The following is a 21142-nucleotide window of genomic DNA, read 5'->3' on the forward strand; positions in this document are numbered from 1 at the left end:
CAAGATCAGAATGTAAAGAGGATTGGATTCCATAAGGGTGGAAATTTTCAAAAGAAAGGAAATTTGGGCAAAAGGCAAGAATCGAAGGGGAACAATCAGGCAAGCCAAGGGCAAGTTGGAGAAAATAGGTTCCAAAGACCGGAATGCAAGCACTGAGGAAGAAGGCACCCCAGAGTGTGTAATAAGTTGAGCATGACATGTTATAGGTGCAATCAGAAGGGACATTTGGCAAATGAGTGCAAGATACCGAAGCCAGGAGTTACATGTTACAAGTGTGGGAAAATTGGACACATAGCTAGGGAGTGCAAGGCAACCAAACCAGTTAAAGCTCTGATGAACGTGGCAAGTACCAGTGCAAGCGTGCCAGCTGAGGTATTGGCATTACCTCCACCACCTACACCAACTCTGCAAGCAACAGCAAGGACATTTGATCTGAAGATGAAGGATGTTGTTCAGAATTCTGAGGTGATAGCAGGTACACTTTTACTCAATAATGTCAAAGCTAAAGTATTGATTGATTCGGGAGCAACAAGATCTTTCATATCAGAAACTTTTGTTGATAAGCTTCAATGTGATAAAATGATTATGAGTGAGGTAGTAAATGTGGTAATTGCGAACCAAGAGAAGATTCCTGTGAATCAATTCTGTCCGAAGTGTGAGATTGATATTTCGGGGTATAAGTTTTCAGCCGACTTGATACTCTTCAAGTTGGGAGAGTTTGATATAATTTTAGGTATGGATTGGTTAGGAGAGAATAACGCCCAGATTAATTGTAAGACCAAGAAAGTGTATTTAAAGGCGAAGAGTGGAGAGAAGGTAGTATTTAAGGGACAGAGGCAAGCGCAACTATTTCTTACAATCGTTCCGGCTAAGAAGCTACTTAGAAAAGGTTGTGAGTCGTTCCTAGCGTATGTAGTGGATTCAAAAAAGGGCAACCCCAATATAGAAGATATCCCTGTAGTTAACGAGTTTCCCGATGTGTTTCCAGATGAACTACCAGGCTTACCACCAGATCGACAAATCGAGTTCAATATCAACCTTGCTCCAGGCACGGAACCAGTTTCAAAGGCCCCATATAGAATGGCACCAGTAGAAATGAAAGAGTTGGCGAGCCAGCTACAAGAATTGTTGGATAAAGGAGTGATATGGCCAAGTACGTCGCCATGGGGAGCACCTGTTCTGTTTGTAAAGAAGAAATATGGGAGTATGCGGCTATGCATAGATTATCGGGAGTTGAATAAGGTAACGATCAAGAACCGCTACCCGCTACCAAGAATAGATGACCTTTTTGACCAGTTGAAGGGAGCAAAATACTTTTCAAAGATTGACTTGAGATCGGGATACCATCAATTAAAGATCAAAGAAGAAGATATTCCCAAGACAGCATTTTGGACCAGATATGGGCATTATGAATTCCTAGTAATGCCGTTTGGATTGACCAACGCCCCGGCCGCATTTATGGATTTGATGAATCGAGTATTTAAGAAGTATTTGGACAAGTTTGTCGTGGTATTCATTGATGACATCCTTATTTATTCTAAGTCAGAAGAAGAACATAAACAGCACCTCTGGATAGCATTGGAGATACTTCGTCAAGAGAAGTTGTATGCCAAGTTTACCAAATGTGAGTTTTGGTTAAAGGAAGTTCAATTTTTGGGGCATGTCATTGGAAATGAAGGAGTTAAAGTGGATCCGGCAAAGATTGAGGCAGTTATGAGTTGGGAGAGGCCAAAGACTCCTACGGAAGTACGAAGTTTTCTAGGATTGGCAGGATACTACAGAAGGTTTGTCAAGGATTTTTTGAAAATCGCCATGCCATTGACCAAGTTAACCAGAAAGAATCAAAAGTTTGAATGGAGTGCAGAATGTGAGGATAGCTTTCAAGAGTTGAAGCAGAAATTGGTAACAGCTCCGATGTTAGTGCTTCCAGATGACCAAGGAAACTTTGTGATATTCAGCGACGCTTCACATAAGAGATTGGGTTGTGTGTTAATGCAACACAATAAGGTGATCGCGTATGCGTCAAGATAGTTGAAATCGCATGAGTTGAAGTACCCGATGTATGACTTGGAACTAGCCGCCATAGTATTCGCACTTCAGATTTGGAGACATTACCTCTATGGAGAGAAGTGTGAAATCTACACAGATCACAAGAGTTTAAAGTACATTTTCACTCAAAAAGAGCTCAATATGAGGCAAATGAGATGGTTGGAACTGATCAAGGACTACGATTGCTCGATAAATTACTATCCCGGAAAGGCGAATGTTGTGGCCGATGCACTAAGAAGAAAAGAGAGATTGAATATGATGACAACACCAAAGGAATTGTATGAAGAGATTAAGAAATTCGGATTAGAACTTTGTAATTATGGAATGGTTGAAGAAGTTTGTCGTGCAATGACTTTTCAGCTAACACTAGTGGAAAGGATAAAGAAATGTCAAGAAGAAGTAATGGAGAAAGAGAAGAATCAGTTAACTGGAGAGGAGATTAATACTCAAAGGGATGAGCAAGGGATACTAAGGTTTTCCTCAAGAATTTGGATTCCTCGTGTACCTGAATTGAAGAATGAGATCCTATAAGAAGCCCACAATTCAAGATTTTCAATCCACCCGGGAAGCACCAAGATGTATCGGGACTTAAAGCAGAACTTTTGGTGGCCAAATATGAAGCGAGACGTGGCAGAATGGGTTGCGAAGTGTTATACTTGTCAAAAGGTGAAGGCAGAACATCAACGACCAAGCGGATTAATTCAGCCCCTAAAGATTCCAGAATGGAAATGGGAAAATATTGCTATGGATTTTATAGTGGGACTACCACGAACGAAATCCGGTCATGACGCTATATGGGTTATAGTCGTTCGTCTTACGAAGTCGGCGCATTTCCTTCCAATTAACGAGAAGTCGTCATTGGACAAATTGGTTCATCTGTATATGCGCGAAATCGTACTAAGGCATGGAGTACCCGTATCAATAGTTTCAGATAGAGATCCCTGATTTAACTCGAGATTCTGGAAGCAATTTCATGAATGTCTTGGCACAAAGTTGAATATGAGCACGACATACCACCCGCAGACTGATTGTCAAAGCGAAAGGAAAATTCAAACAATCGAAGACATGTTACGCAGTTGTGCAATCAATTTTGCAGGAAGTTGGGATGACCACTTGCCGTTGATTGAATTCTCTTATAACAATAGCTATCATTCTAGTATCGGCATGCCACCATAGAAGCTTTATACGGGCGAAAATGTAGATCACCAACAAGTTGGGATGAAGTAGGAGAAGGAAGAATTCTCGGCTCGGAATTGGTACAACAGTTGCATGACACAGTCAAGTTAATTCAGAAAAGGTTACTTGTCGCTCAAGATAGACAGAGGAAGTATGCGGATCCAGCGCGTAAGGATGTTCGATACCAAGTTGGTGAAGCTGTTTTGCTGAAGGTGTCACCAAGAAAAGGGTTGTCTAGATTTGGCAAGAAAGGGAAGTTAGCACCTAGATATGTAGGTCCTTTTGAAATTTTGAGTCAAATGGGGAAGGTGGCCTACGAGTTGGCCTTACCACCTCAGTATCAGCATGTGCATAATGTGTTTCATGTGTCGTTGCTTAAGAAGTACAATCCTGACGCTAGCCATGTGATAGAATATGAACCTGTAGAAATTCAGGCAGACCTATCGTTTGTGGAACAACCTGTCAAATTACTCGACTGGCAAGTAAAGAGTCTTAGGAATAAGTCGGTAAAGTTAGTGAAAGTACTTTGGAGGAACCCCAAGGTCGAAGAATCAACTTGGGAGTTAGAGTCTGATATGCGTTCCCGGTATCCTCATCCGTTCTCTTAGATTTTGGGGACAGAATCCCTTAAGGGGGAGAGGATGTTACGACCGGCATTTTATGTAATATTATCTGTGGATTTTGTGTGATATTAAAGCCGTAAGTGAATATACTTAATGGTTGTACCTTGTGTGAATGAAAAATTTCTGCATTTTAAATTTGCTTTATGTAGTATATGATTTTTCAAAGCGAGAGTTTATTTATTTCCCTTATTTTTAATTTATAAGGAATATTCTAAACCTTGGAGAAATTTTCTTTTAAAAGTTATTTTATTCACAAATTTCAAAAGTGATTTTATAAAATTTCTAAAAATCCAAGTTATTTTATGGTATAAATTTTATAATTTTTGAACTTGTATTTTATTTTATAAAAATAAATCTTTACAAATTTTATTGGTTATAACTATCAAATTACATAAGAGACCTTGCATGCAAATCACCCTTCTATTCTCTCAAAGGGCAAATAAGACTTTTCCAACCCCACTAACTCATTTGATTATTACCAAATTACTACATTAGCCTTGCATGCAAAATGGCCTAACTTTAGCTAAAGGACATTTTTGTAAGTTCTCACTTCCACTCATTATTTGTCAACCAAAAAGCATAAAACAAAAGTTTAAGTGGGAGAAGTCATTTCACTCATTCCACACTCCAACACCCTACAAATTTTTCTCCTCCCCCCTCCCACCATTGCTCTCGGCCGAAGGCCTATTTCCCCACCCCCTTCCATTTTTCAATTCATTCTTCATCTGCCCAAGTGTAAATCTTCTACCTACATTCATCTTATATACTTTCCAAGTGTTTTGTGACTTGGAAGTTGAATTTCCATGGATGCATGTGTAGTTCTTATGTGATATCCAAAGAGAAACTCTTGATTCTTGTGAATTCAAGAGCTCTCTATGAGATATATTATGTATATGTGCTAACTAAGTGTTTTATGGAGATATCATGCTTTTAAATCCTTTGCATGCTACTGAAATTTCATTATATATTTATGTTTAGCCATGCATGATATTTTAAGACATTAAAATGATGATCAACCATGTTTTGCATGCTACTCTTTTCAAAATCATGTTGTTATGTTTAAAAATCTATAAATTTGAAATATGTGTGCTTAAAATAGATTGTTTCTATGATAAATTTCTTATTAATAGTTAAAAGAAGTTATATTTCATGATTATTAAGGATGAGTAATAGGTGCAAGTTGAATTTTGCAAGCATCTAAAACTTTATGCCTAGCCAAAATCTTGTTATGTGTTTTCCATGAGTTGCATGTCATATTTTTAGTTGCATGTTGTTAATTTTTGGGCATAGATGATCTCCCCTTCTGTTGAGACACTATTTTAGGACATTAAGACACTAGTTTTGCTTTGCAAAGAGTTGGGTGCTTGGTTTTTAAGTGGGAGTTAAGGTGGAAAGGGATTAGTTGGTGTTTTTATTTTTCCAGATTTGATGCACTAGTTTATGGGGAAGTTTTGAATGAGCATTTGTTGTGCACTTTGAGGCCCAAGCCACCATAAGTTAGTATTGGGAGTATATAAAATGTTTTAGGAGTTGGTTGGAGGTTTTCATGTCGTTTGGTTAGGTGCACAAGTAGAATCACAAAATCTGTCCAGCAGGAGACAATTTTGTTGTAACTTAGAAATAGGGAGATTTGACCATGTCATGGGTAGGCCCTCATTAGGCCCTGTTGGGCCTTAGTTAGAGGGAGTGTCAGAGGATTTTTTCCAGCCATAGTTCATAGGATATGAGTTAAAACCATGTGTCACACTTTAATTCAAGTCAGGGCATTTTACGCCCAGAAAAACAGGGGAACCTTGGACTTTAAGCTTAGGCCCAAGAAGGCCAAAGCCAGGATCTTGAGCCACATCAAGTTTGAGAGATGCCCTAAGGTCAGGAGAGTCTTGTGTAAGAGTTTTGAAGGAAAACTTGTAGTTTAAGAGTGTCTAATGCACTCAAGAAACCATAGTTGTCATTCTGAAATTACACCAGTGAGCACTTTCACTTAACACATAGTTTTAGAACACTTAGGAGTGAGATCTAGGTTGACCACCATAGTTTTAAGATAGTATAAGGTCAGTGGAGAAAAAGGACCAAGTTATGGTCAATAGGTCTTGGATAGTTTAGTAAAGGCACCTCGAGTTAGGAAGCCAAAATTAGAAGACTTTGTCTAGTTTAGCGACCAAGTGACTTAAGTTGGGGGATCGAGATCATCCAAGCCTAGTGTTGCATTATGGTGTATATGGTGTTATTTGGTATTAATATATGATATGTGAGTATATGTGGCTATGAGTGTGCAATTATATTTATAAGGTGAATATAAATTAAGTGCATATAGGCCTAAGTGTCATCCGTGTTTAATTTTGGGTTGTAAATAGGTTAAGTTGGTGAGAATATATTATAATGAGGATTATTATTATTTATGTAGGATCTCGAGACGAGGGTAAACTTGCCATAAAGGTCGAGTGAAGCTTCCAGTTGCTCCTACCAGTTAGACCAGACCAGCCTTTCTCAAGACAAGTGATTCAACCTATCTTCGTATTCACTGCAATTGTGTAACAAATAGTTCATATATATTGACGCAACTATCCTGAGTCATATTGATATATTTAAATCAACATATCTTATGATTATCTTTGAATCATATAGAAATGCCATGAACCCTCAAGTACGTATTGCAAAGTAGTCTTATCATGATGGTATATTAAAGTAAGATGAATGCCATGATAAAATAAAGGGTTGTTATAATACTTGATTGATCCTCTTGATTAACATGCTAACGCTCCCTAAAGTGCTGATATCTGACCCTGATGCTTGAACCCCTATAGAAACTTTACCTTGATACTTAAAAGCCAGATATTTATCAAAGTTGTTCCTTATTGATTGATACCCCTCTTTCTTATCCTAAAGCTTAACAATTCTGATATATCCTGAGTTAAAGATCATTCTTCATACCTTAACACCCTTAGTATTCATGAAGCTTATCTTCTTGATGATCTAGCACTTGCACCTTGACGAGAAACCATTGCTTTAAGCCCAGTTTGGCACTACCCCTCCATAATATCCAATAGCCTCACTAAATTTCCTTGTCCAAGTTATATATATGAAATCCTTTTAGTTACCCTAATAAAGTAAAGTTTAGTGGATCATGGCCCTGAGATTTAGTACCATATTTCCCGTGTTTCGAGTTGATCTATAATCCCTTGATGAAAATGTTTACTGTTAAAAGAGATTTTGGTCATAAATCGGCATCAGTTTTTGAAATAAATAAAATGTGGATTTTCAGTCCCAAAGGGGGATAAATGTTTTCTTTGAATAGTGGATCTGGATTGAGACGCGAGTCCTTTCCACACTTATATTAGGCTTAAAAGTTGCCTAGGGATCCCATTAATGTTTTAGAACCCAGCGAGGTTCGGGATTACTTCGCGGCTGATCACCGGCTGTAATCCGTAGCGTCATAAAATTATTTTGATTAAGATATGATTTTGAAATTGTTTTGATACAAGCAAAATGATGCCATCACCCATAGTTTTATCTCTCGTTATTATTGGTTATGTCTTCCCATTGTCATTCTTTAATGTATATCTCGATTTGTGTTTCGTATCGTACTATTTTGTACTTGTTGAGCATATGGCTCACTCCTTGCTTTACCCTGATATTACAGCTAGCAACTATTGTAATAACCCCAATTTTTGGAAATTTTTTGAAACCCTTATGAATAGTGTTTTTGCTGAATGAGAAAATTTTTCATGCCGCACTAGGTAGGGGTTCTTTTATGGATATTCTGAGATTTTATTGGCACTCTATATGGTATATAAGTGTATGTAAAGATCGTCAGAATCCAATTCCGAACACTTTGATTTTTCCCGGAAATTCACTAGATACGGAAAGAATTGAGTATAAGGTAACATGATAAAAAGGATTTAAATTAAAGGATTATAAGAGAGGATCATAAAAGGAATACAATATATTGAGAAAGGTTATGGGAACCTAAGTAATAAGATCCCGGGTATGATCCCTCAAACGATAAACGAAAACGAAAGTTAAGCGAACTGTATAACAGATCAGCGGTCATTAGGCAAACAATTAGAAGCTAATCAAAGAGATTAAAAGGGATGATGACATAGTAATGTGACATAAGCATGACATAAGGGGAAGGAGATGTGGTTGATTTAAAACCACACAAAGTCAAGGCTTGAAAGGTAATTAACCAAAAAACAAAATAAAAAGCAACCAACCAAGCCAAAACATTTCATTTTCATCAAAAAAACACAAAACCCCCATTTTCTTCATGAAGCTCTCGGCCCCTTTTCTTAAAAAATGAAGATCCAAGCTCCACCACTTACTATTTAGCAAGGTATTTATCTAAGCTTCCCCATGGATAGTTACATACTTCCTATAAGTTTAAGCTTCTAATTCCAAGCCAATCTTTTTCTATAAATCATGGAAGAAGATGGTGAATAGTACTTTCTTGAAATTAATTTTTGTGTTCTTGATTTCTTTGAAAGAACAAGCTTGTAGGAGGTTAGATTAAGGCTTCCATGGGCATTTCAAGGATCTTTCAAGGATTAAAAGCTCCAAGGAAGGTATAAACTCCAAACCCTAGCTTTGGTTTTGAGTAATTAGGAATGAATATGATTGATATAGTATATGTGAAGCATGAGGCTTGTTTGTTTAAAGTTTGGTTGAGTTTGTAGAGATTAGTTGGTTTTGTGGTGTTTTTGGAGTTGTAAATCTTGTTAATTAGTTAATGAACTTAAGTATAGCTTTTAGTTCATGTTTGAGGGTAGTATAAAGTTGATATTATTGAGTTGTTGGGGCTGTTGGAGTGTGTTTTGGATGGATGTTGGTTGTATGATTGATTTGGGGTTGATTGGTGGTTGTTTTGGAATGGTTTAAATTTGGGAAATCGCGTAAACATAGCCGCCATAATGCCCGATTTACCGTAGACTGTTTTTGTTATTAACATCAGAACCCTTGAACTCACTGCTAGGTTTTGACCATTGCCATGTTTAGATAGTTCATGTTACGAGCTTCGTTTTGATATGTGGTTCGTTTGATTCCGATGAACGGTTTAGGAGAAACGGCCGTTTTAAGTAACGACGTTTCGCGAACAAACCCTTACCCCTCGCCTTACTTTGAAACATAGGTTAAAGACCTTAAAGTACTAATTGAAGTATGAAACATTTATGTAAGGTGTAATAGGTAGTTGATAAGACATTTGCGAAAGAATCGCCTTAAAACTCGTAATGGTTAATTTATTAAAAAATGGTGGAGCCGAGGGTACTCGAGTGACTTAAGAGAATCAGTAAGCGCAAAATGAGCGTTAGAGTCTGAGTTGGTTAGAGTATAGATTTACAAGTGACTTTGGTTTAATTCCAACTTACTTATTGCTTATAGGTTACCAGACTCGTCCCGAGCCATTCGTAACCCCCAGTCGCTCAGGCAAGTTTTCTACCCGTTATACTGTTGTTGTGATGTATATATGTATATGCATTATCTTGTGATAGATGCATGTTGGTTAATTAGCAAATGTTGCGATATATTGAAGCATGCTGATATGGTATATATATGCATGCCTGTTTCGTATTCTTTCCATATATATCTGTTGGTTCAGTTGATAATACCTATGCTAGAGAATAGCAGTAATTTGCATATACCCTTAGTATAGGGACCCAAAGGTGAAAACATTTTCTAAAACCGGGAGTCAATGTTCCCGAGTATATTATATATATATATATTTAAATATATATATATATTGATATAGTTTTCAAAACTATTAATCGAATAAGGTTTATTCGATAACTTTTATTTTATTTAATGAATATTATTACGAATATTCATTCGAGGGCTTATGACTCCTTTTATTTTATTTAATGAATATTATTACGAATATTCATTCGAGGGCTTATGACTCCTGTTATTTTATTTAATGAATATTATTACGAATATTCATTCGAGGGCTTATGACTCCTTTTATTTTATTTAATGAATATTATTACGAATATTCATTCGAGGGCTTATGACTCCTGTTATTTTATTTAATGAATATTATTACGAATATTCATTCGAGGGCTTATGACTCCTTTTATTTTATTTATTGAATATTATTTGAATATTCATTCGAGGGCTTATGACTCAGTTTATATTATTTAATGAATATTATTTGAATATTCATTTAAGGATCTATGACTCCGATTATTGTTGATTTATATTCCTTATTTTATTAAATAATAAGGTGTCGATAATCAAACTTATTTTTGATTATTCAAATAAAGATAGTACTTTCGTATAAGTATATCTTTGGTTATTTAATACTTATTTCAAGTATAAGTCTTACAACTTCTACTTCAATTATTTGTATAAAGATTATTCTTTATGGGAATATTATTTAAATAATAATATTCAGACATTTTCTAAATATATTGGGACTGATTTACTTCATTAAATCAGCATTACTCCAAACACTCTTTAAAGTGTTTTCGAGTCTTCAAAATGATTTTTAAAAGTTAGAGCGGATCCCAAAACTCATTTTTATATTTAAGATCTTCCTGTTAAAAAGGGGATTTAAATACTCGCTCAAAACCTGGGGGATCCAGCTCTGTGGTGCATTTTATATTCACAACAAGGTTGCAGTTTTGGTAAATGAATTGATTACTTACCCAACGTTCGGGAAGTAAGTCCATCTATCGAGTCGGCATAAGCAACATGGGCTCAGTGGGCATCCATGATAGTGTAAGTGGCTCAGTGGGAGTCCATCAAATGCATAAGTGGCTGAGTGGCAGTCCAACATAAGGTCCTATTGCGACCAGGGTGATGACCAGTGGGGAATTCGTCCATCTACTAGTAGAAAAGGTTACTTATTGGTATCTTTGCCTGATCAGCAAGATATCAGATTTATGCCAAAATTCTTTCCTTTCCAAATTTATTGGATATTGCAATTCTGTTCATGCTTTACATGACAGAGGTTTTCAGGAAACGTATGTATATATATAGGTGTATATATATATCGGGACTTAATGAAGTATATCATAACTTCATTTCCTTCAAAATATTTCAAAGATTGAATCTATTCAAGTCTATCTTGTAGTCTCATCAGTGTGATGAACTTTTAAAACTAATTATAACTTGAACGATGGTAGTTCAAGTAGTATTTGGAAAAGATATAAGTATATTGGAGTATCTTGTAACTTCATCTTTTAAACTTATATCTAGTAAATGATTATCTTATGCATGACAAAGATTTTCAGAAAAACGTTGAGACAAGGTTAGATATATGAGATCACCTTGCAACGATATTTTTATACAGTTATACACTGGAACTCTGTGTGTATTATGCATGGAAGAGGACTTCCAATATTTTGAAAAGTATATATGTATATATATATGTTAGGGCAAAAACATGCACTAATATTCACGCAAGTATACGCGTTCGCAAGTAATATAGAATACTTTCTAGTTCGTTCCCTCAGAGACTCAGAATAAGTTATTGTCTAATTAAACTCACTCACCAATGTATGATTACTTCTCAATGTTAAGATAATAACACTTAAAATTGTTGATTAAATATTAACTATAATTAACTACTTAATTAACACTTCAATTTATCAATAATAAAACACTCATGAGATCACAACTTCATTATTACTTCCTTCTATAGCCATTGTTATTACCTTTAGCATGTGACAGTGATGACATTAATCGAATAACACGAAACTGATAAAAGCCAACTTTCATTGTACTAATACCATTCTACCAAACATCCACGATTAAGATAGAAGTTGAATAGTCATCAATTATGTTGAGTTCCTATATGTCTACAGAAATTGACAACACAACGATTTAAGCACAAGTTATTCCTTTTGATTACATAGGGCAAATAAAACTGTTAGAATTACCCACTAATCATGCACAACGTACATGAACCTATGCTAGCATGGCAAGTTCTAAATCTCAAGATCCACCGTCGCTTCACAAGAGATTAACACCCTATCTTATATGTTCGCGACGCACATAAGACGAATACGCACAACCAATACTAGATATCATGCAATCATCACACACTAAAGTATTAAACAATTAACTAAAGAATTCCATAAATAATCCGTTGCAACCCCATGATCACGATTAGCCCATAATAGAACTTATCGCCATCATGGGTTCATATGAAATCATGATAAACAACACCAGAAAATAATAACTAAACTAATTATATTAAAACAGAGTACGTCACAAGAGTAAATAAGTCAAAGCAAGAAAACTAGCATCCAACGTTACAACAAAACAAGAATCACAAGAATATATGCTTCCTCTTCGCTGTAGTGTGCTAAATCGGTCTTCTTCCTTATCTCCTTCGCTTCTTGCGCAAAACACAATCTAAAACATAATCTCCTTCCTATTCTCTATGATAACGTCTCAAATCTACTTATATAATAGTCCCATAAAACTCAGATTACATAGAAGTTGGAAGCCAAACAGAAGTAGAAGTCTAAAATAATTCATCTTTTTCCCCGACCCTGCGAGGCCGCTCAGCATTTCTGCGCGGGCGCGCAAGGCTGCTGCGCGGCCGCTCAGCATTGCTGCGCGGGCGCGCAGGACCCTACTGGAAAAATTCCAGGTTTGCTCCGCTTCTTCGCCGTAATATGCCCGTTCTTTTCCTCTCTCAATGGTGAACACATGCCAAGGCTTATTCTTGACGATTCCTCCTCCGAAATGCAACTAATACCCTGAAATGCATAAACACTAGAAAAACGCATCAAATATACAAAATACTTGATTTCAAGACACCAATTTAAGCCATTTTAAGACGTTCTAAGTGGTATAAAATGCCACTTATCACACCCCCAAACTTAAATCGATGCTTGTCCTCAAGCGTCACAGACTCAAAATAAATAAAAATATGCATGAATGCAATCTATATGAAAATGCAACGATCCCCCTTACTACAATTAACCAACCAAATTGTCACGTCTCAACGAATGCAGTTAGACACTAAAGATCAATAAACTCATGCAAACGGACATACAGCCAGAAACGTGGTGTGTGCAAATGCTTAACAGATATGCTTCGGAACTAGACCAATTACTATGACTAGACTATCCTCAAGGAAATCCTACGATTATACAAAGAATAAAAATTCTAGGCACAAAGTGATATACAACACTACAAGAACTCTGGAGCTTACTACGGAATCGTGCTTTTTATTTACAACTCAAATGCTTATTTGACCGTGCAATGAGTGAGGTCCATAAAAGACTTATACAATGGTATCCATGTAACGAGCGTTAGGTTAGCGGATCCCAGAATCTAAAAGCCTTAGGTCACTAGGCACAAAATCCCCTAAGAACTTAATAACTCGAATACCAAAGAGCCCACTCTTGATCAATTATGCAAATTTTTTTTTTTTTTTTCTGAGCAAGTGCGTTTCGCTCCATCTTACTCAACCCTAGACTACTCGCATAACATGCGAGCCGGCTACTAGCCATTTGACGCCTAGCCACAACTAGCAACAAATTCCATTTTTACTCCATTTTTTTTCTTTTTGATGCCTTTACCACTAAGAACCTATTATCAAATTCTAAGCATAATAAATAGATTATCCTCGAAAATAATCAGATCATAACAACAATCTAGCCCTTAAGCATTCTCTAAGACTTAGTGAAAATACAAGTGCTTCTAGCATGCATATCAACCTACACAACTTAATAACACTTTAATGCTATCACTACACTCGCATCAATATCACAATTCAGTCGATAAATCATTGCAAAAGGGATCATGGTATATGCATGAGCTATATGATATGACAAACAAATAAAGCTATAAAAAAAAACTCTATGGCAAAAATTATGCAACTATATGAACTAACTATCATGAATATGCAGCTATATGACACACACAAAATATTCCTTAACTACCACCCCCAAACTTAAAATCTTCACTGTCCCCAGTGAAGGTAGTAGAAAGGAACACAGGGTATACCTACTCGGAGTCATCATCATCATCACCCTCAGTGGGTGGAGTATCAGGCGGCGGGTATGCAGAGTCCTCACCAAAAACTGGCCACTGGATATCAGCTCCAAGGCCTCGAAAAGCAGTCCCTAACGCAAGAGTGAGCTCCTGAGCAAACCTGCTCTGCGTCTCATACATGGCATCCATACGCCGTGAAAGCCTCCTATACTGGGCATCACCCATCCCAGCACCCTCCTGAGCTCTCGAAGAACCAGCCTGACCACGCCCTGGCCTAGCCATAGTAGCACCTCATGCTGGACGTCCTCCTGGAAGACGATAACCCAGCCCATGCTCCTCAGGCTCACCACCGGTCCACTCCTGCATCCCATTCAGAGTGCCAGAATCTATCGGAGCTGCTGGCAACTGCAACTGCTCATGAGCCGGCCAGTTCACTCCTACTGCTCGGCATAGCTTCGTAACCGTGGATGCATAAGGGATGTTCATATGCTTTGCTCCTCTCAAAAACTTCAGAATTCCTTGGTAGATAAACTCACCAAGGTCCACATAGTATTCCTCATTCAGAATTCCCCACAACAACTGTGCTCTCTCAACTGTGACCTCGTGTGCATGTGAAGAAGGCAAAATATTAGCACATATAAATGCATTCCATGCACGGGCATACCTGTTCATGGCGATCGCCGGAAAGTGACGATACTCATTATTGGCTGGACTGCGGTTCCAAACTGTGCCCGGTCGACAGAGAGTCGCACAAATCAAATCCAAGTCAAAATCCTCAGCAGTCTTTTCATTCCAGTTCTCCTCCTCGGGCTTTCTCTCTCGCTGTCCAATCACACGGCGAATCGCCGCAGGATGATAATCAACCGTCAGCCCACGAACTACAGAAAACCCATTCTTTTCAGCCTTCGTGTTCGCGTAGAACTCGCGAACAACACTCATCGGTACTGCTTCAGGTGACTCACAAAAAACTATCCACCCCTTCTCTGCAATCATGGGCAACAACTCACCATCCCTCCCTGATGGTAAAAACCCCCTCTCCTTCAGAATCGGCTTCCCCAACAGCCTAGTGTACTCCTCTTCCGCAGCTCTGTCAGTTAACCGAGGCCTTGCAGTAGTACCCCTTGATGAATCAGCAGTAGGAACTGTGCTGCTGTTGTCAATAGTGCGTGCTCTCTTGGGTGCCATTGATTTGTGAATAAAAGTGTTGAAGAACTGATTTTTGATGTTTATGAGAGGGTTTAAGTGTAGGAAGTTTGTGGAAGATATGTAGGATAGGGGTATATATATATAGGGTGTGGAGTAGGTTAAATTAGATTAGGAGTGGGGTTGAGGGATAAAATCATGGGGTAATGGGAAAAGAATTCGTGGGTTTATAGGCTGTGATGGGTTTTTGTGTTTTTGTTTTTTTTTGTGAACTGCAAAAAATTTTCTGGAACTCGACCCCTGCGCGGCCGCTCAGCATTTCTGCGCGGGCGCGCAGCAAGCTGCGCGGCCGCTCAGCATAGCTGCGCGGGCGCGCAGAGGGTCTCTGGAATTTTTTTTTTCAGCCCCTGTTTTCTGATTTTTTTGTGTTTTTGGATAGGTTATTAACTTCTAAGGGTTCCTGTAACAACAATTCATGGGTTGCCTCCCACGCAGCGCTTCTTTTTCGTCATTAGCTTGACGTTCCGTACCTTTCTCAAGTAGTCAACAAAATGTCACTAACCACCTCTCGGTTTGCCATGTCCCCATAGTAGTGTTTCAACCGCTGACCGTTAACCTTGAATGCTTGGTCCGAATCATTCTCAAAAATTTCCACCGCTCCATGTGGAAACACAGTTTTGACAATAAAAGGTCAAGACCACCTTGATTTCAACTTCCCAGGAAAAAGTCGGAGCCGAGAGTTGAATAACAGAACTTGTTGCCCTGGCACAAATAACTTAGGATATAGCTTCCTATCGTGCCACCTCTTCACCTTTTCCTTATACATTTTGTTATTCTCGTACGCTTGCAGTCGAAATTCATCAAGTTCATTCAGCTGAAGCATTCTTTTCTTACCAGCTGCATCTAAATCCAGGTTCAATTTCTTCAATGCCCAGTAGGCCTTATGCTCAAGCTCCGCCGGTAGATGACATCCCTTACCGTACACCAACTGAAACGGTGACATCCCAAGTGGAGTTTTGTATGCTGTTCTGTAAGCCCAAACAGCTTCATCGAGCTTTAAAGACCAATCCTTCCTTGACGGACAAACAACCTTCTCTAGAATGCGCTTTATCTCTCTGTTAGACACTTCCGCTTGACCATTTGTTTGCGGATGATAGGCAGTAGCTACTCGATGATTCACATTATAACGCTGCATCATAGAAGTGAACTTACGGTTGCAAAAATGCGATCCTTCATCACTTATGATTACCCGAGGCGTTCCAAACCTTGTGAAAATTTGCTTATGAAGAAAATTTAGCACTGCCTTTGCATCATTTGTCGGTAAAGCTTTAACTTCGACCCATTTTGAGACATAATCGACTGCCAGCAAGATGTACTGATTATTGCAAGACGAGATAAAAGGCCCCATGAAATCGATTCCCCATACATCAAAGACCTCGACTTCAAGCATCACATTTAATGGCATCTTATCCTTCCTTGACAAATTTCCCACTCTTTGGAAACGATCACACCTTAAAACAAACTGATGAGCATCCTTGAACAAAGTAGGCCAGAAAAAACCTGCTTGCAGAATACGAGCTGCCGTCTTCTCACCTCCATAGTGTCCACCATAAACCGTGGAATGGCAGTCTCGTAATATCCCCTCCGTCTCACAAGACGGGATACATCTCCTGATAATCTGGTCAGCTCCCTGTCTAAACAAATATGGTTCATCCCACATATACCACTTCACCTCATACAGAAACTTCTTCTTTTGAGCGGATGTCAAATTAAGCGGCATTATATTGCTGACAAGATAGTTTACAATATCTGCAAACCATGGTTCTTCCTCCTGAATTGCAAACAACTGCTCATCCGGAAAAGATTCATTGATTAACGTCCTATCTTGTGAAGTAGAATCGGGATTCTCCAACCTAGAGAGATGGTCAGCTACTTGATTCTCGGTACCTTTTCTATCTTTGATCTCTAACTCAAATTCTTGAAGTAAAAGCACCCAACGAATGAGTCTCGGCTTCGAATCCTTCTTAGAAACCAGATAGCGAATAGCTGCATGATCAGTGAATACTGTCACTTTCGTACCAAGCAGATAAGATCGAAATTTCTTAAAGCCAAAGACTATAGCCAAAAGCTCCTTCTCAGTAGTGGTGTAGTTCAATTGGGCCCCATTTAAAGTCTTACTCGCATAGTAGACCACATGGAAGAGATTTTTCTTGCGCTGTCCCAGAACTGCACCTACCGCATAGTCACTCGCATCACACATCATCTCAAACGGTTCTGTCCAATCTGGTGCTGTAATAACTGGTGCCGTGATCAAACTCTCCTTGAGAGTCTCGAATGCTGCCAAACATTCATCATCAAATTTGAAAGGCACATCTTTCTCAAGTAGATTGCACAACGGCTTAGATATCTTTGAAAAGTCTTTGATGAATCGCCGATAAAAACCTGCATGACCGAGAAAACTACGGATTCCTTTCACCGAATTAGGTGGGGGGAAGATTTTCAATGACTCCCACCTTGGCCTTGTCCACCTCCAGACCTTTGCTAGAGACCTTATGCCCAAGGATAATGCCTTCACGCACCATAAAATGACATTTTTCCCAATTAAGCACCAAATTAGTTTCCACGCATCTTTTGAGTACGGCGCGCAGATTATTCAAACATTCATCATATGAGTGTCCAAAGACGGAGAAGTCATCCATGAACACTTTGACGTTATTTCCAATCATGTCAGAGAATATAGCCATCATACATCTCTGAAAGGTGGTCGGGGCGCCACATAACCCAAACGAAACTCTACGAAAAGCAAATGTGCCAAATGGACAAGTGAAGGTAGTCTTTTCCTGATCCTCTGGTGCAATACAAATCTGATTATACCCGGAATAACCATCCAGAAGACAAAAATACTCATGTCCCGCCAATCTGTCAAGCATTTGATCAATGAATGGGAGAGGGAAGTGATCCTTCCTTGTGGCTTTGTTCAATTTTCTATAATCCATGCATACTCTCCATCCTGTAACTGTTCGAGTAGGGATGAGCTCATTCTTTTCATTTGCGACCACAGTGATACCTCCTTTCTTAGGTACACATTGCACGGGGCTCACCCACGAGCTGTCAGAAATAGGATAAATGATGCCTGCATCTAGCCATTTCAGAATTTCTTTCTTCACCACCTCCTTCATGATCGGGTTCAGTCTTCGCTGCTGTTCCACAGTTGGCTTACTACCTTCCTCTAACAGAATTTTATGCATACAATATGAAGGACTTATCCCCTTGATGTCTGCTATGGTCCATCCTATAGCCGATTTGAATTCTCTCAAAATCCTTAAGAGCTTGTCTTCCTCACTACCTGAAAGGTCAGCTGAAATAATAACAGGTAACGTAGATGAATCACCTAAAAAAGCATACCTCAAGTGTTCAGGTAATGGTTTAAGCTCCAAGGTAGGTGCTTCCTCTATTGATGGTTTGAGCTTCCCTTCAACATTCTTAAGGTCAGAAGTACCCAGAGATTCAAATGGTATGTCGAGCTTTCGCTTCCATGGAGAAGCGTTCAGATATTATAATTGCTCGTTGCTATCTTCATCATCGCTGTCAAAATCCCCCACTAAGGCCTTTTCCAATGCATCAGACATTAGCATGTGATAGTTCCGAAGTAACCGCAGAATCAATCACATCCACTTTTAAGCACTCCTCATCTTCTGTAGGGAATTTCATTGCCTTGAATACGTTGAAGGTCACATCCTGATCTTGGACCCGCATAGTAAGTTCCCCTTTTTGCACATCTATCAAGGTACGGCCAGTAGCCAAGAAAGGCCTCCCCAAGATTATGGGAATCTTCTTATCTTCCTCAAAATCCAGAATAACAAAATCTGCAGGAAAGAAGAGCTTATCCACCTTGACGAGCACATCCTGAACTATGCCCCTTGGGTAAGTAATGGAACGGTCCGCCAATTGTAGCGATATGTATGTGGGTTTTGGATCAGGCAGATCCAGCTTTTTAAAGATCGACAATGGCATCAGATTAATGCTTGCTCCCAAATCACAAAGGCACTTGTCAAAAGTTAGATTGCCAATGGTGCAAGGAATGGTGAAGCTTCCTGGATCTTTCAGTTTTGGTGGTAACTTTTGTTGCAGAACCGCGCTGCATTCTTCCGTGAGAGCAACGGTTTCAAGGTCATCCAGTTTCACCTTCCTTGAAAGAATAGTCTTCATAAACTTCGCATAACTAGGCATTTGTTCCAGAGCCTCAGCGAAAGGTATATTGATGTGAAGTTTCTTGAACACCTCCAGAAACTTCCCGAACTGTCTATCCAGCTTTTGTTGCTGCAATCTCTTAGGAAAAGGTGGTGGAGGATAGAGCTGTTTCTCCCCTGTATTAGCCTCAGGCAGAGTGTGTTCAACAGTAGTCTTCCTTGGTTCCGCCGCTTTCTCCTTTTTCTTAGATTCTTCATCTCTAACTTCAGCTTCGACTTCTTTTGCCTTTTCAGCATCAGCTACTTTTCCAGACCTTAAGGTAATAGCCTTGACTTGCTCTTTAGCTTCCTTCCTGCCTGGTACTTCCGTGTCACTGGGAAGAGTGCCAGGTTGACGATTGAGCACTGCATTGGCTAATTGACCGATTTGATTTTCCAAGGTCTTGATAGAAACTGCCTGACTCTTACACAACAGCTTAAGTTCCTCAAAATCAGCACTAGTAGGTGCAGCTGCACTTCCCTGTTGAGGATATGATTGCCTTGTAGCATACTGCTGTGGTTGCTGGAATCCAGGTGGGTTAAACTGTTTACTTACTCCTTGCTGATATGTTGGCTGAATAGCATTTTGATTATTCCCCCAGCTGAAATTTGGATGATTTCTGTTGTTAGGATGATAGGTCGCTGGCACAGGCTGCTGTTGTCGCTGATAATTATTCACATACTGAACAGATTCATTGACAAGAGAACACTGATCCGTAGCATGAGAACCTGCACAAAGCTCACAAACCATAGCTATTTGATTAACTCCATACGTAGCCAAAGAATCAACCTTCATTGATAGCGCTTGGAGCTGGGCTGCAATAGCGGTGGCTGCATCAACTTCCAGAATACCTGCTACCTTGCCTGACGTCATCCTCTGAGTTGGGTTTTGATGCTCATTTGCAGCCAGCGTCTCGATAAGATTATACGCCTCAGTATAGCTTTTAGCCCATAAGGCGCCTCCAGCTGCTGCATCGAGCATGGGCCGAGATTGGGCCCCCAAACCATTATAAAAACCAGTGATTACCATCCAATCCGGCATTCTATGATGTGGACATTTTCTCAACATTTCCTTGTAGCGTTCCCAAGCCTCGCACATAGATTCTGTAGGTTGCTGCGCAAATTGAGTAAGAGCACTCCTCATAGCAGCAGTTTTTGCCATTGGATAAAACTTCACCAGAAACTTTTGTGCAAGATCTTGCCACGTAGTGATTGACCCAGCTGGTTCAGAATGTAACCAGTCTTTAGCTTTATCCCTCAGTGAGAATGGGAAAAGCCTCAACTTGATAGCCTCATCAGTCACGCCATTATACTTAAAAGTGCTGCAGATCTCGACAAAATTCCTTATGTGCATGTTGGGGTCTTCAGTTGCCGCTCCTCCAAAAGAAACAGAATTCTGCACCATCTGAATAGTGCCCGGCTTGATTTCAAAGGTGTTAGCTTGAATAGCCGGATGAAGGATGCTTGACTGAATGTCATCAATTTTAGGTCGAGAAAAATCCATAAGAGCTGGATCAACTTAAACAATACGATCTCCCATGTTTACTGGTTCTTTCTACTCAGTTCCTGAATCCGAATCCTCAAAATCTAACTTCTCCGGAGTATCAAGAACTTCGTCTTTCTCCTCAGCTGTATCTAAGGTCCTCTTGCGAGCACGAGAACGAGTTTGCATAAACGCTTGCTAAAGTACCTGAAACACAACCGAAAAGAGTAATTAACTACTACGTCCTAATCACTGAGTCCTAATGACCAATGATGGTAAGTACATAAACTAAACAACTACGCCGAGTCCCCGGCAGCGGCGCCAAAAACTTGTTAGGGCAAAAACATGCACTAATATTCACGCAAGTATACGCGTTCGCAAGTAATATAGAATACTTTCTAGTTCGTTCCCTCAGAGACTCAGACTAAGTTATTGTCTAATTAAACTCACTCACCAATGTATGATTACTTCTCAATGTTAAGATAATAACACTT

At 39.1% G+C, this 21142-nt stretch overlaps 1 non-coding gene across 1 annotated transcript; it reads left to right on the plus strand.

Annotated features, from left to right (window-relative positions):
- The first annotated feature begins 20205 nt into the window (after window positions 1-20205).
- LOC141722452 (small nucleolar RNA R71) lies at window positions 20206-20312 on the plus strand. Its single transcript, XR_012575470.1, has one exon. It is a non-coding gene; the product is annotated as a small nucleolar RNA R71 (small nucleolar RNA).
- The last annotated feature ends 830 nt before the right edge of the window (window positions 20313-21142 follow it).

The sequence above is a fragment of the Apium graveolens genome, chromosome 4, assembly GCF_009905375.1.
Source record: "Apium graveolens cultivar Ventura chromosome 4, ASM990537v1, whole genome shotgun sequence".
NCBI lineage: Eukaryota > Viridiplantae > Streptophyta > Magnoliopsida > Apiales > Apiaceae > Apium > Apium graveolens.